At 37.5% G+C, this 16,626-nt stretch overlaps 1 protein-coding gene across 1 annotated transcript in view; it reads right to left on the minus strand.

Moving 5' to 3' along the window:
- The window catches only part of GRB14 (growth factor receptor bound protein 14), a 60,263-nt gene that overhangs the window by 26,232 nt on the left and 17,405 nt on the right, over positions 1 to 16,626 (minus strand). The gene's annotated exons all lie outside the window — the stretch shown is intronic.

Raw genomic sequence — 16,626 nt, forward strand, 5'->3', positions numbered from 1 at the left:
AACTCAAGAACTATATGACTCTATGACTCTACTGCAGAACTGTAGAAACATTTAACAAAGGAGTTAGTTCAGAGAATGGCAGTCAGACTCAAGATGCTCACAGTTCTGTATACAATAACACAGGAGATGTTAGAGTGGCTTCAAATTTTGACAAGCAAGAATTGGAGCTCTTGCACACACATCCTCAAGATGTTGAGGTGTTCAAGATGCTTTTAACTGACAAAATACTCCTCTCAGTTTATAGAATTTATCCATATTCATGAGAATGCAAGACAAAACTCTCCTGAAATTTATGCACAAAACCTAAATACCATTGTAAACCCATCATTAAACAACAAGATGCAAGTTCTCACTTTAAAGACAAACAAGACTGTTACTGTCAGTCATTCTTAACAGCTGCCTTACCGAATACATGCTCATTTCAAGCATCTAATAAACAACCAGAAATGTACTGTGCCCTAACTTGTCAAGGCAGCTCCCTCTCTGGTTTGTTCTGAAGTTGGTAGGAAAGTGAGCAAGGAATTCCAGTTGTATCTCCTGCCACCTGTGTCTTCTCATCAACAGAAAAAATCCAAACATAATTTAAAAAAGAAACAGGTCCTTTCCAAATATCAGATCAAGGAAAACGGACTCAATTTGTAAACCACACTGAGATTTTAAAGCACACTGATGGCCTTACTCCTCTCCAAAAACCTATTTTTCCTAGTGGAACTAAAGAGATACAGAAGTTTAGTTCCAAACTGTGGCCCTGCACATCAAATGAGCATGAAGTCCATAATAATTTGCTTTAATATTGCACCTAACAAATGCGGACAGGTCAAGAGCTCCGCACAATATTCAGCTACTCTGGCCACAACAACAATCTTCAGGATATGGCAAACATTAAATTCATGCTCCTAAAATGCTGAAAAACCTCTCCCTACTCATGAATCAACCACCTCAAAAAAGAAACTTTCAAGGGAAATAGGCAGACCTCAGAAAAAGAAGATCCAATGTTTCCATAGGCCTAAGCTGCAGCCCAGCACTGCCATTTAATACAAAAGGCAAAAAGACCACATTGCTAATGAATTCAATACTGCCAAAGCAGCCATGAGGGATGACTGCTGGCTGGTTTTGTAAGACATCACTTCTAAGCAAGAGAGACCAGCAGCAATGCAGCCTGCTTGCAGAAGAGCCTGTTTACACACACACACACAGAGACCTACTCCAGTCACACAGAAATGAGGTTTGGCCATTCAGGATAAACCAGCATGAATTATTTAAATTCCCGCAATATCTACAATGATTCAAAGTTGAAATCAAAAGATGTGTCTGGCAGGGTGCACTGTGGATGGGCTGTATGGGTGACTAGAGGAAACAGGGTCCCATCGCCTTAAAAGAGGTCCCACTCTGGGGAGCACTGAAGGTCACGGACAGCTTCATGAGTCTGTCCAGCAAGTCTGTGTCAGGCTGAACCTAAAGGAATTTACAAGCTGAAATGCCAGAAATGAGAGAGACAGAAGAGAAGGTAAAAACAAAGGAAAGAACTGAAGCAACTTTCCAAGTATTGATGATTGCTCTAAGTCCCTTCCAGCTGAAATATTCTATTGTGTTTCCTAATATTCTCGCAATAAAGCCAGGGTGCGAATCCATGTTAGCATGCTGGCTAGGGACTCTATGGCACCAAGCAGCAACTGCAGCTTTCCCCAGGCACTCATCAAGTTCAGTGATATGCTTATTTTACAGCAAGAGCACGTACAGCCCATGCTGAGGCTCTTGACGGATATTTTAACAGAAATTCTTTTTAAAAGGGTTAAGAGTCGCAGTGCAGATGACTTCACTCTTATTGCTAGAGAAACAGAAAAAGAGTTTTTAAAATGCTGGAGACAGCAACCAAGTCATGATAATGAGCTGCCTGTGGCCATTCAGCTCAGGGAGTGGGAAGCCTTGGAGGTGGCCTTGGACTACTGGAGCTGAGCTAAAGCACAACAAAACAACACAAAAAAAAAAAGAAAAAAAAAAAAAAAAGAAAAAAAAACAGTTTATATTCTCTGTGAATATTCTCACTCAGCTTTCTCAGTACAGGGAAATAAATCTTGCTCAAGTCTAGGAGAACACATCACCCCAGCTCACAGCTATGATGGGGTACCTTACAAAACACAAACACTGTAACCTTTTTCTCTTTCTTGCAAGGAATTCAGACACAGAAGGAGACAAGTCACCTAATAGAATCTCATCATCTTCTGTCACACATTTTGCTTAACAAATTGGTGTAAATCACATCACTTACAGTGATCTTTGAGGGTTTTTTTAATTAGAAGTTGTTCAGTATGCACTTGGTGCTATGTTTGAAGCAAAGTCTCCTGTAAGCTTGCTGGGAATGTACTTATTCCAAGGGGAGTGGATCAGATGAAAAAGGATAAATTCAAAATCTCATCTTTCCTTAGAAATATGCTGTAATACTTCTCTTCCTAGAAGCAGAGGATGCTTTGAGAATTAAAGGGTGGCAGAGCTATGCTAAAGATGCAGCCATGATGGCTTCATACAGAAATGAATTAGCTTGAGTGATCACTTTATTTTTATTAGTGGTTCACACCATGTATTTGACTGGCCAGTCATCTCCACTTTCTTCCATTTTTTTTTCCCCTGAAAAATTTGTCTGAGAAGTAGCACACAAGAAAAGAGCTGCTAACTGAGAACAAGCTCTCATTACAGTTTTCATTACCCTACACCCTCAAACTTTGCTCCAAAGCAAGCTGTTTCACTTCCCTTGACTACACCTATTAGTAGGCAGAAAAAGTTGCTTCAGAAGCACTGAAATTTTTTTTCCAGTCTAGTTTATAGAGATTTTAGTTTTTCCCATGGCTAGAAAAAGAAATACCTCAATAGCTTCTATTTAAGTTACTGGAAGTAAGAAATAAGCAGCTCCAAGATCTTCCTATAAGAAGAAAACACCAAGCTCAGCATGACAAGCATTAATCATTTTCACTGCCTATGGGAACAGGCAAGGAGGTATAGCATTCCTACATGTTCCCTTTCCGTTTTTCAATACACTAAAAATCAGCCAAGATTCCAGAATTATGTGCAATGCATCTCTATCCCTCCAAAAATTATTTTTATAAGAAATGTTGCTTCAAAATGAAATATAATATTGTTTATATCTCACTAAGCAAATGAGCTCAGAATCTAAAATAAATATTGAAAAATACAATCAAATATTTAACAAAGGAAAATAAAAAGACTCTATAATTTTTTACAATAAAAACTAACCAGAAGAAGCAAAAAAACCCCAGCAATTGTTTAAAAGAATAAGTAAAAGAGCACATAAGGTAAGCAGTGTGGGAGGAGGGAGGAGCAAGAGAAGCAAAGCTGGACTCTCCTCCCCCAAGTCTTCTTCCCGACTCAATCGTCATCTCCACTACAATAATTAAATAATATGTTCATAGACTTTTAAGAGAGGGTGTCCAAGTCTGATTCTTCAGAATCTTCATGCCATCTGTTTCGGAAGTTCCAATCTGCAGAAACAGCACAAACATATGCCCTGCACTGAGGAATTTAAAATTTCAAACCAAAGTCCTAACGTGTGAAAAAAGCCAGGTAGAACCCACAGAAAAAGAACCACTAGCACACAGATTCCACATTTAGGTGCCTACACCAATATGACCTGACATTTATATGATTCTTAATGCTTCTGTATAGCCGTTGACACAGTGGGGAGTCAGCACCTTAAAAAAAAAAAATCAGGCCACTTTCATTTATAAAGATAAAAGCACCTAACTTTAGCTTATGATTTCTAAAATTATTCTCCCCTCCCCCCATACAAAACACTGCGCATTTTCGTACTTATATTATAATTTCAGTCACATTTTTTTAAAATGCAGAGTTATTGTATGCAAAACCAGGCTTTGAAAAGTCTTACACTCCAGGGTGTCACACTTCTCCTGAAATGCTGGCCTGATACTCTGCTAACCCGTCTCTTCAGTGTTAACAAACAGGCTATTTGCCTGCAGCGTTTGTTCTCCAGCTCCCAACCCTGCTGCCCACTAAACAAAATTTTTTGCTTATTGATATTGGCAAAGGGTAGAAGAATTTGGAGTGTATTTTAACTGCAATGGAGGCCTTGGAAACTTCTAGCATTTTGAACTGGTTTATGACTTCTAGCAATAATCTGTCTTGGTTTTAGTGAGAATCAGCATAATTCTGCATTCATAAAAGTACTGAAGAGGTTAAGTCACAACTCCTGTTAGAAACAAATAACATATTGGTCAAGCTTACTGTCCTCTTTATCAGCTGTGAATGCAAGACTTTCCCTTTAAATATCTCAGTCTATAGTTAAAATGTCAGCTTCCAATATTTCCTCCAAAGGGAAGATTTCCAGGCCAAAATGATTCATGTAGTTTCCAGAAATCTACGCCTGTCATTAAAGCAAGGTACATACAACATCTAACTATACATGTCTCGACTTCTCATTTGGAACACAGTATAGCTTCAAGAGGCAGAAGGAACACTGCTCCTATATTCTGACTTGTAATGACACCAAAGTGCAAAGAAGGAAGAGCAAAGTCTAGGAAAATTTTCTATCATTCCCTCCACAACCTAGAAAAATCTCATACTTTTTCCATAATCTAACCTTTTTGAAAATGACATTTCAAAGAGCAAAAATAATGGTAATTTCCAGCCTTTATGCAATGTAAGAAGACAGACAAGGTCTGTTTCTCTAACAATTAATAAATTTGTTGCCTCAAAACAAGAAGAATTTTTTTAGACCTAAATATTCTTTTAGAAGGTATTAAAAAACTTGTTAAATTTCATGTTAACAGTATGCATATATTATCAATGAAAACAATTTCTACTTATTTTCTGTAATAATCTTCTGTAGCACTATATTTACTATGGCACTATGGCAACTATCAGTATTATGCAGCCCACAGAGTCACTCCCCTCCTTCAGACTCCTGGTACAAACTCCATGCCCTACCTAATCCAACCACCCATGACCATCCCAGGAATGAAAAAATTACACCAAAAATATAAACTGAATAGCAATGCAAAGAAGTAAGAAAAATTACTTTATATTACCTATAGGCAAAAAGGTCCAATTCTTACTTTTGAAAGACATACTTGCCACCTGACTTTGGGCAAGTCCGAATTAGTCCCAAAGTTTCAGTTTTTACAACGTGGGGCAGGGGAAATGAAATCTGTTTCTGCACAGAAAGGTAACAGATTGAACTCATTAAGATTGGTAAAGCACTTATACCTCCTCATATGATTGCTGCTTTAGACATGTAAATATGTTGTATCATAAAAAGGGAGGTTAAATTATGCAGATCTCCAAATTGTAATAGGCTATGTGTAAAAATACACCAGCAAAGTTCTTTCAAACAAAGGTTATGACAATCAAATCATGATACTGGGAAAAATGGCAGAATGAGGACAATATGACATGCAATCATGACAGAGACAACGTCAGTAAAACTGAAGAGAAACAGAGTTTGAAAGACACAACAGGGAAGTTAAAATTAAAAAAAACATAATTTAATCCTGAATTTGATACATTTGATTTTACAATATTGGTCAACTGAAACAAAGTATAGCTATAAGCAGTAATAAAAAAGTTACAGAAGATTTAATTTCCTTTTATAAAACTGAACAAAAAGGCAAAGTCCAGAGAAAGCCACTGACACATTTTGGACAATTACCTAATACTACAACTACTTTTAGAGGAAAAAGTGAGATTCTTGTAAACTGTATGAAAATTAGATGATACTTGGCCCAAAAAATTACAGTAATTGAAGAATGAAATAGGAACAATGTCAAGTTCAACATCTTTTAAGTAGGAATGACAGTAATAAATAGATTAAAGGTGAAAGATTTACCACCAACAACAGCCATTACCACACAGGAGGGAGAAATACAAAAGGATCTACAGAAGTAAAACCCACAATAAGCTTCGTAAAAAGAATGCACATTATTTATTAGGAAAGGTAGGGGTGGATCAAACAATTTATTTAAAAAGAGAGTCTCAAGTTAATCTACCTTACCAAAATTTTTTTTTCAAACTGTAGAGATTCCAAACAAAGCCAGTGAAAGCGATACTTCAAATACAAATGCTGTGTGTAAATAACTAGAAAGTTGTGAGGAAATTTAAATATTATCAACAAAAATTTCAAATAATACACTTCCATAGAACAGCAGAAATTAAGGAAAATTAGCAGACTTGCCAAATGATCAAGCTGTCAAAGCAGCACTTATACAAGATAAACACACCGCACAAAAGCTAAATCATTTATTCGCATTAATTATTCACAATAGATATGGAAGAATATTCCCAGATCTAGTCCTCATACGTGAAATAAAATTGTCAGTTTAAATGGAGCGAACACTGGAAATAAAAAGGCAAATAGTGAACAAGAGGTTATACAGTCTAGAATTTAAAGAAACTGAAACAGCAAACCTCAGCCTATCCTAGCACCAGTAGAAATGGAGGCTTAGACTCCATCTGTCACTTCATCTGATGTGCACTAAGTAAAAAAGTTCTGCTCAGACCTGAAAAAGTGGAAAAGCCCAAGGGCAGATTAACTCTGGGGTATCTCTTTGTAAATTCATGAGTCACCAGTGCCTATCACCAGGCAGCTAAGAATCTACTAACATCACCTACATCTGTCTCTTCCTAGAAGAAAACCTAGTCTTAAATTTAGGAAAACTTTTCTCCATCTTGTTCATAGCAATTCCTAGATTGTTTTAGAGTAATTATCATAATTCTAAAAAATCTCAGTGGGGTAATGCAGTTTACACTGACTGGTATCAGTAAATTTTCCCAAGTCCTTCAAAAGAAGAGCTATAATGAAAATTAAAAAGTTATGAAGAAAGAGACTACAAAATACACTTGGAATGGACAGCTCATTTTTAGAATAGCTGTCTATAGTCAAACAATTTCAGGCTCTTACTCATATTAACGCTTAAATCAGAATGGAAGAAGCATGTCTTACTAGCCATGATAAAAAGAAGTCTTAGTTATTTTTCATTAAAATATTATTAATGCTACCTTTATAAATTAATACCTGACACAAGGCTATTTGCAAAACTTCTTGGCGCTGGGAAAAATAAATGGCTCCCTATTCCTGTCTTCTTAAGACTACCACTTAAAAGAGAGCTAATCCAGCATAGGTCCCTTCTCAACTCCAGTGCACAGTATGCATGGCTTTTTAATTAATCTAAACCCAGTATGTGGATGATCAGGAAGGCAAGAGAGTTTTACACCTTCCCAACCACTAAAAATAAGTTAATTAATGGTGAAATTTCCATGTAACATGGGTAAAAATCTTTATACAAGGGAAAGTAATTTCAAAACTCAGCTGAGCCCAGAACATAATCCAACCACTGAGTAAGTGTACACAGGCTACTCTCCATTAAGCCAAGCATCACCACATCCTAGTGTTGGAATTACAGTGCTCCTTCATAGAGTTCAGCTCATGCAATCCACCCAACACAGCTCAGTTATATAAGCTAAATGTACATGCATTATGACCCATTATTTTCACTCAGAGATACCTTATTATTTCTCATGAAATTCACAGAAGATTGCTAAAATAACCAGCAAGGTACAAAAATCTCCTTGGTAATGGCTAAGTTTTTTGCCCTCAAACCAAGCCCTTTCTGATAAAGGTTCAAAAACCTTATTGTTTGACTTGAAGAGATTAATATTCAGACCAATCTTGATTATTCAGGTTAATAAAAGTGTATGTTCACAGGAACTTTTCTTCATGAAAAGTTAATTAGTGGATGTGATCAGCTTTTTAGCCTTATTAGTAAACTTATGGTATTACTATCTTCAGTCCTTTGTTTCCACACTGTCTGCTAAGTCTTAGCTTTAAATAGCATATTATATATAATAATATATATTTAGTAGTAATATGCAGGTTTACCTTTTACTACATACAAAAGCAATATTTAGAATGCACTTACCATAGACAGATGGAAAAATATCCAGTTAGAACTAACTTGACTTAAAAAGAGGGATGGAACAACCACACTGGAGGATTCAAAGAATCTGACTTAAGAAGGTACTTAAGTATTTCAATTTTTAAAAAAAGTTTGTCAAATAGAAAATGAACAGAAAATGAGAAAAGTTACCAGTGCTCCAGTGTTTTTATCCCCCAGCCTAGAAATATGGTAGAAATTATCCACGTCCTACTCTGCTTTTCAAAGAAGTCATGTCTGAAAGCAGAGGAAGAAAGAAATTTAAATATGGAGCCACTAAAATACACTGCTGTTTTTTGTTTTCTGTGTACAACAAAGATGAGGGCAAAATGTTATCAGCCTCATGTTTGTATAGCATGTCCCTATTTATGTCAAGGCACTAACATTATTTAAATGAGGCTTTCTGTATTTAATAGTGCAGTTTGTCCAACATATCCTTCGCTTGTCAGAGATAAATAGAATGCTGTGTTCCAGCACAAGAGAAAGCAAATCTGTTACTGCCGCGTTCTGGCTGCAGTCTATGTTTCTGAAGAGATACCAGCTATAAAAAGAAGTACCTATTGTTTCTACCAGGTTTTTCACACCATGTTGCTGGTTTCTCAGTAGAGCAGATCTCTTGCAAAGCTGAGAAAGACCAAGTCTCTGAATAACACTGTTAAGAGACCAATTAGCTTCCTATTTCCTTTGCAGCAGTCCTGAAATAGATTTTTTAAATAAGAAAAAAAAAAGGAGAACAGATTTTTTCTTAAAACTCTCTTTCACTTTGGCCATTTTAAACAGAAGTTTTGGCTTGAACTTTAGCACAGCTTCAAAGAGAAGAATGCCTTTATCATCAACTATATCAACTGTGAATTCCCCTGAAGGTCACTAGAGGAGAAAATAATGTAGACTCCAAGACAAAGCAAAGTTCAGATTTTTAGCCGAAGAAGATACAGTCTGGAACTTTTCTCTGTATTTCTGGAGTAGTACAAGGAATATCCAGAGCAAATATGACAAAGGCCATGTAGGGTAACCCACTGTAATAAATGGTTGATTTACAATGCTGAAATTCTTTGTCACTTGGTGTATTACAAAAAAAACCTGCTTTGCTAGGTCCAACTATAACACCCTTCCTGCTCAGTACTGTCATCTCTGGGTATCTGCTTCTAGTCAGTGGAATATAAGAGCAAGGTTTAACTGTTGTAGGATAGGTATTCTGACAAAACATCTTACTTCTCAGCATTTCTGAACCTTTTTTTTTATTCACATAGCATTGTTCCCTCTGGCAAAAGCATAAAATCGAAATAAAGAGTAAATTCTAGAGTAAAGCTAGTAAGTCTACTCAAACCACAAAACCTTTGACTATACGCTGCTGTGTTATTACAGATTTGTTAGTGGGTTCTGTTGGCAAATCCAAACCCCTGAAGGAACAGAAAAAAAGATGAGGGGCACCTGGGCATGGAAAGCAGCCCCAGTAACTGTTTTGCCCAGTAACTGTTGGCAAAAGTGTAATAGTCACCAAGTGCAGCAGACTAAAACAAGCGAACAAAGTGAAAAAGGAGGATAATAAGTGGGTGAAGTAGCTAAAACAGGGTGATAATTTCAGAAATTTGCTCTATTTTGATAAAGTTTACCTCCAGTCATTTGTTCTAAAATGCAAATGAGATACGTAGACTGAGCAGTCTTCAGTCATACAGGAAAACTGAGAAGCCAGCAGCACATTTCCCATCTCTACACTTGTTGTGATACCCTACATTCAGAGGTCTGCTGGGTTGTCTGGCTGCTGCTTCGCTTGCCCACACACAAGCCATGTTCATATTACCATAAATGTATGCATTTTATTTCTGTTATGATCATCCTACAAGTCTTGTCAAGCAGGATACCCAAAAAGACGGTGACAGACACCAATCCAACAAGTTACAATCAACAGGACCAAAGGAAAAATTACAACATTGAGAACTTGCATATGCAGCTGATGGGTATGATGAGCTATTGAAGCCTCATTTACAGGCTAATAGAAGCCAAGCTGAGGTCTCCTATTCAGTCTAGATATCATTTAATTGCTAAACTCTTGGAGAACAGGATTGACTAGCTCAGAAAATCAGTCCGAGTGCTCTAAAAAAAATTCAAAACACTGTGTTTGGGCAAAGGTTGTCAGTAGAAATGATACAAAGAGTGATGAAATGAAACTAGAATGATGAAAAGACAGTGAAAAACTCAGAAAGCACTAAAGAATAATGGGGGGGGGGGAGGGGGGAAAGGGATTCTAATGGAAAATAAAGCATTAAGGGCATCAACTGAACACCTCCTCCCAGGTCTGGGTCCCTCATATGAATTTTAGTGGTGCCAGACAAAAAAGGTATCAGAAAAAACACCAATTGCAAGAAGTTACTACTGCAGGGATGCGCAAAGCATGGGAAGACAGGAATAAAAGATGTCTCTCTAAGTTATCATTTTTGATGCCCAAGCATGAGTTTTGGTGAAGATACTGGTCAGCAGTCCAAGACAGACACTTGGATCTGCCAGAAAATGGAGATGAAATATGAGAATGAGAAGTATGTGATAAAATATGAGATACATGCCAAGAGCCTATCAACTCTGGGTGAAGAAGGTGGATGTATATTCTCAGAAAGTGTAACTTAAAGTTTGCCTTGCTTTGTACTGTTCCCAAGGCACCCATTATAAACTGTATTGCAGCAGAGTAAATCTGCTCTTATATAACTACTTTAAACTATGAAAAACTGGTTGCCTTGAAATAATGTAAACATAAATAAAGGGCTGAAAGCAACTGAATGGAGACAACTTCAAAACAGACAATTTAGGAAGTCACAACCAGTGTAAAAGACTTACAGACTGGAACTGGGCTAAAATCTCCCGCGTTACCACAGAATGATGTCGGTTGAGGCATTTTGATCTATAGTGGGTTGACATTGTCTAGACACTTGGCACCCACCAAAGCCACTCTATCACTTCCCTCCTCAGCTGGACAGAGAGAAAATATAAAAAAAACTTGTGGGTCAAGATAAGGATGGGGAATGATCACTAACTACCATCACAGGCAAAACAGACTCAACTTGGGGAAACCAGTTTTTTATCAAACCACAGAAAGGCAATGATAAATAAAACTAAATCTTAAAACACATTTCCCCACCCCTCCTGTCTCCCAAAGTTCAATTTCACTCCCGATTTTCTCTACCTCTTCCCTGCCAGTGGTACAGCAGGACAAGGAACACAGGTTGCAGTCAGTATATCACACATTGTCTCTGCTGGTCCTGCCTCCTCAGGTGGAGGACTCCTTACACGCTGCACATGCTCCAGCATGGGCTCTTCTCACAGGTCCACAGGTCCTGCCAGAACCTGTGCACTGTGGGCTTTCCACAGGCATCACAGCCTTCCTTGAGCATTCATCCGCTGTGGCACAAGGTCCCCCAAGGGTCTGCAGGTGGTCTCAACACCCCCACAGTCCCACATGGGGACAGCTGTCTCACCATGTTGGCACCACAGGCTGTGGGGGAATCTCTGTTCCAGTGTCTGGAGCATCTCCTCCCTCTCCTCCACTGACCATGGTGTCTGCAGGACTGTTCCTCTCACGTGTTCTCTCTCTTTCTTCTGCTGCAGTTGCACAGCAACTTTTTTTCCATTCTTAAATATGTTATCCCAGAGTCACTGCCGCTGCTGCTGATGGGCTCAGCCTTGGAGCCAGCTAGCATTGCCTCTCCTGGACATAGACGGAACTTTCTAGAAGCTTCTGACAGAAGCCACCCATGGAGGGCCCCCCTTCCCCTGTTACCAAAACCTTGCCATGCAAACCAAACACATGATCAAACAGTCATAACTTCTTTAGGTCCTTAGGGTGGCTGTTGTTCTGTTGGGCTGGTCTTGCCTCTGCTCCTGACCAACAGGCAGAAAAACAAGGAGTGAGGAAGAATGGGGCATGGGCAGTACCTATAGCAACTGCATGAAAATGAGGAAGAATGCATGTCTAAATATGAATAATTCCTTGATTCAATGTGATGAGTTTTCTTTGTGTTCACTGATGCAGCTTCAGTTTATCAAAAGTAAAGAAAATTTTCTAATTTTTCAGGCACTTGCTTATGCATGTTGAAAGTAACATGTAACAGACATATAAGCAAGGGAAATTTGATCTTTTGCATGAGATTCACACCAACACCTTATGTGCCGTTTGTTGAGTTTCTCCCTTCACATACAGCAATGCAGCATAATCAGTACGGGGTTTACTTTAGCAGAAATAGCTATTCAGCAGTAGCTCTTGATACATTTCAAGGCCAGATAACACAGCCTGAAGGTCAAGTTCTGACTTCTTGAAGCCTAATTTATTCAAGAGGAGACTAAAGTACTAGAGCTAGAAAATGGCCAAGCACTTTCTTCAATTGACGAAAAAAACGTTTTTTTTCCCAAAGGATTTCTGCCCACAGAAGAGGATTATGAGCAGAGTAGGGCACTAAACACTGCCAATTTCCTTGGTTACTGTATGAAGAATGTTAGATGTTCAAAGAAAGCAAGAAGAAACTGAAAAAAAACATATCAAAGATCTGTTCAAGAACTGGAGACAGAGAGGAGACAAAGTGCAACATTAATTGTACCACTAAACCTTGTCAAACTATACAAAGGACAAGTAATGACCAAGTGCATTAAACCACTAAGATTTTAAAAGACTTTTAAAAAGCTCTGTGCACTTACTACTCACCCTCTCTTGGGCACATACACACATACGTCTCTATCTACCCTTCATGGCAACTATGCAGCATAGTGCTTTACATTTTAAATTTCAAGACCACTCAGGAAAACCTGACTGCTTGCAGAGATTGGAATTCCAAAGGATAGAAAAAACTCCCTTTCCCTGCCTGCACTTGAACCATAGGGACTGCTAAAGTTAGTCTCATTTTTATTTCATTTATACATGTGGGATAATTTTTGCACACAATAAAAACATTAGCAAGTTTTACTGGCTTCATGCTAGCCAAAGCACAAACTGACTGGTCAACCAATATATGATGGCTACATCAGAATCCACTTTTAGGTGCCTGCTTGAGTATAAGGAGTACATATTCATTGCAAAAATTGGTCTAAAATTATTTTCAAGAACAGTTTCAGATCTAGATTTATCTGGCCTATATCATAAGGAAGGGGATGAGTGCTGCAATGCCTTCCCTGGAGGAGGCTCTGTCAGTAGCTCTTTCCTACACAGTCCCTGGACCTAACCAGAGATCTTTCACAATGACAGAAAATGCTGGTCTGCCACCCTCCTTCTTCCCTATCATCCATCATTGAATCACTAGCCTCTCATCCTGTGTCACAAGCCGGTAACTTAGTATCTGCAAGTACCTTACAACAGAAGACTGAATTTTAGGCAGTTTATTAATCCTTTCAGAGCTAACATGGAAGTTGTATGCTCCCTCAAGCAAGGATCTGAGATAGATACTTGTAAAGCTAGTTTCACAAAGTTTTAAGTATTAGAAGAAAGCAGGAATTCCAGATCTCCCTGAACAAACTGTAGCCATCCTAGCACATGTTAAATACACAGAGGTGGCAAGACCTTTCTGTAAATGTAAATCCTAGCTTGGCCTTCTAGCAATCTTAAATATAAACTTCTTTCAAAAAACACACTATCATTATTCTGAATTCACTTTGGGTCTCTTCCCATCCCCACATATATTCCTCCTTCTTAACCTTCCTCAACTCTTTCTGGCACAAAACCTTTATTCAATTTGCAACAAACTGCAGATAAAAAAGTAGTCTATAGTCTACAATGATGTTTTATCCTAGTAATTTGTATCTAAGACATAATTCTGTACTGAATTTCCAGTCATGCCCATCATAATGATTTACCTGTGATTATCCCAATTACCTTCTCTCAGATCCCTCAAAAATTCATTAAAGAAAATATTCCGTTCTGAATAAAGATTTTGTATTCAAAAATTTCACCTCAACCACCAGTTATTCTGACCACTGCTCCTTAAGCCTTTAAAAGCCTTTAAAGCCCACTCAAGTCCATCTCCCACTCTCTCCATCTCTAAAAAACCTCTCAGCTGTCTTCAAAACTTTGCTGGATGCTGCCTTATATTACTGAATTATAGAAATATTTTATTACTGTATTATAGTATCAAAGAATCCTAGACAGGCTTGGGTTGGAAGGGACCTTAAAGATCATCTAGTTCCAATCCCCCTGCCATGGGCAGGGACACCTTCCAGCAGGCCAGATTGCTCAAAGCCCTGTCCAACCTGGACTTGGATTATATTATTTATTTATGCATTTATTTTATTTCTATTACTGTATGAAAGACAAAAAGGGCACTGGTATTGTTTTTGCGTTTTTAAATTACTATTTTTCAAACTGTCCTTATGAAGAGATGTTTCATACATGAATGCTTGGTCTGCATCCAGTAATTTTATAAAAGGTATCCATTTAATGATACCATTATCATGTCACTTAAAGTGCCTTTTGTAAAATTCCTGGATTAGCATGCTGGCCTTTCATCTCAGGGATCCAAACACAAAACTGAAAAATTACTTTCATGCTCTTAGCCTTGCAGACAGACATTACTAATTCTCAGTACAATTTGGCTTAAGTGACCATTTTTCCTTAGGGGAGGGTAAGTGCTGATTAAAGCAGCATGTGATTTTGGGCCAGAAAAATAGACAGAATAAAGATGCAAGAGCATCTTGAAATTTGCATGCTTACACCAGCCGTAGATTTGAGCAATCTAAAAATCATATCTTCATTTTCTGATCAATATTTCTTCAATTTAAAAGACACTATATAATCTCTTCAAGAATTGCTGGAAATTATTCAGCTGCAATACATATTGACTATGTACACAAAGTCTTCTACTTACAATGTAATAAATCCAGTAGACTTGTAGGTGTTTATATTGAAGAAATCATCAGTCTTTGACTGTAAAACAATGCTTTGAATGCATTATAACCTTTCAAATCTTATTGTTTTAACTACTTTTAGAGGAGTATGAAGTTATTAATACAAAAGATAAAAACATTTACTCTGAGCTGGATTAAGTATATGTCTAGTCTATAAATAAAATAAATCTGGTTTGATAGCACTCAATATACATAGTTTCCCATGCTCATTAAGCGTTTATTTTTCCTATTTGTGTTACAAGACCCCTTGGAACCTAAACAAGGCCTTGTAGCTTTAGTTAAAAACATATTATTTAAGAATAAAATACATCAACTGTGATAAGCACTTCACATCAGACTTTAAAACAGAAGGTATAAAATAACTTTGGACAGAGTATATTAGACATTTTGAATGAAAATGAGAAAACCTAAGTGTTCAAGAAGTTGGCAGAACAGTTGGATTAGCCCATTGACAATGCAAAATTTTACCTTTTGTGAAATGGAAAAAGACTTGCAATTTTTGCAGTATTATGATTAAAATAAACTTCTTACACAATTACCTATTCCATGAATTTAAGAAGTAATTATTTGTAATGACTGATACTCAAAAACAGTATTTCATGAGCTAATGTTTAAGTTTCTCTTGCTATGCAGTGTTACTGTAAAAATCCTACTTTTCCAGGTCCTTCAAGTACAATAAAAAATAGAAATTGCACCACTTTAAGTCAAAGGTTCTAAAGCCCATGAGAAATATGAACAAATTTATAACATATGTCACCCCTTACCAGCATGGCTCTTTCCTGTCTACCTTCCTGCTTTCCCTTCCTCCAGTATTCTAGTTCTAGAAATGAAGGTATTTCTATGGAAATAACAAAGCCCATTCTGTAGAGAGAAAAGATACCTTTAGAAGGAATTCTACATGCATAGATATAACCATCACAAGCCTTAGCAAGCCTAGTAAATTTGGCACACAGTGAGACCTTAGTGTGGACACATGCAATCAAGAATTTTTTGAAACTGTGCAACCCAATAGCTACCTACCTAAGGCAACACCCTGTGCTGATTCCTCCTACTGCTTCCATTAATTTTACTTTGGGCTTACAAAGTGCATAAAGAGAAGAAAAACCAATAACTGTTGGCAGCTAATTTGATAACAGCATGGAAAAAAATGAAAGAATGTGCAGAAAATTATCTTACTGTGAATTTGTCAAAAAAAATCTTGTATTTTCTTGGAGAATTATTATCTTTCAACATCAAAAAAAGAAAAATCAATCAATTGAAATATACACTACATTTAAAATTGAGTTTCCCAGCCTTCTGAATGCTAGATTGAGCAAAGTTACACCTCTCCCCTCCCACACAGCACCAAGTACTGCTGTGTGCATACCAAAGGAGTCTAACACAACTACATGCTGCAAGAACAAAGACCTTCCTTCTCCTAACATACAATTAACAAAATCCAGACAAAAGTAAAATAACTATGACAACTGAAGATTGGAGCTCTGAAGGGGTGTTAGGGGGAAGAGAGGACTGGGAGGTGACCACAAGATTGAGAGGATGAGAGCTGAGAAGTTAAACCACCATATTTAAAGGAGTATTTTTGAGAAGTGTAACAGAGATACTGCAAACTGTTAGATAGCACTGTGTACGAGCGCATCTTGCACGTATCTAAATGTTAAAGTTACTACCCCAGAAAAATAGTATATTATCGTGCTGTAAAACAGCAGCATAATCTAATCTGTACCAATCAAGCCAAATAAAACTGTATGTTCACAGGCTCCCCCTCCAACTCAAACAATGAAATAATATAAAT

The sequence above is a fragment of the Poecile atricapillus genome, chromosome 5 (assembly GCF_030490865.1).
Source record: "Poecile atricapillus isolate bPoeAtr1 chromosome 5, bPoeAtr1.hap1, whole genome shotgun sequence".
Classification (NCBI taxonomy): domain Eukaryota; kingdom Metazoa; phylum Chordata; class Aves; order Passeriformes; family Paridae; genus Poecile; species Poecile atricapillus.